Source organism: Octopus bimaculoides, chromosome 29 (assembly GCF_001194135.2).
Source record: "Octopus bimaculoides isolate UCB-OBI-ISO-001 chromosome 29, ASM119413v2, whole genome shotgun sequence".
In the NCBI taxonomy this organism is placed as follows: Eukaryota; Metazoa; Mollusca; class Cephalopoda; order Octopoda; family Octopodidae; genus Octopus; species Octopus bimaculoides.
Genome location: NC_069009.1, coordinates 7,049,443 through 7,049,937, shown reverse-complemented (window position 1 = coordinate 7,049,937; position 495 = coordinate 7,049,443).

Here is a 495-nt window from a genome sequence, read left to right as displayed (position 1 = left end):
GCTCGCGATATCAATGAAACATTTGGTGAGGAAATGACGAATAAGTGGTTAGAAATTGAACTGTCAAAGAGCGATATTTGAGCAATTTTGCTATTCAACTTCAAAAAAGGACGTAAAGCAGCTGAAAGTGCTCGCGATATCAATGAAACATTTGGTGAAGAAATGACGAATAAGTGGTTAGCTAGAAAATGGTTTAAACGATTTCGCATTTGAGATCGTGAGCATAGTAGACGCTCATCATTCATCGATAGCGGTCAATTAAAGACCATCATTGAGAAAGACGCAAAACCACTTGAGTACTGGCAACAGGACTTCAAGTTAGCCTGAAAACTACTTGCAATCATTTCCATGAGATCGGAAAATCGAAAAAGCTCGACAAATGGGTACCACACGATTTGAATTAAAAGCCAGAAAATGCGCGGATATGAAATTTTCTCGTCGTATATGTGTGCTTGTGTGTATATATATATATATGTATATAATATATTTGTATAT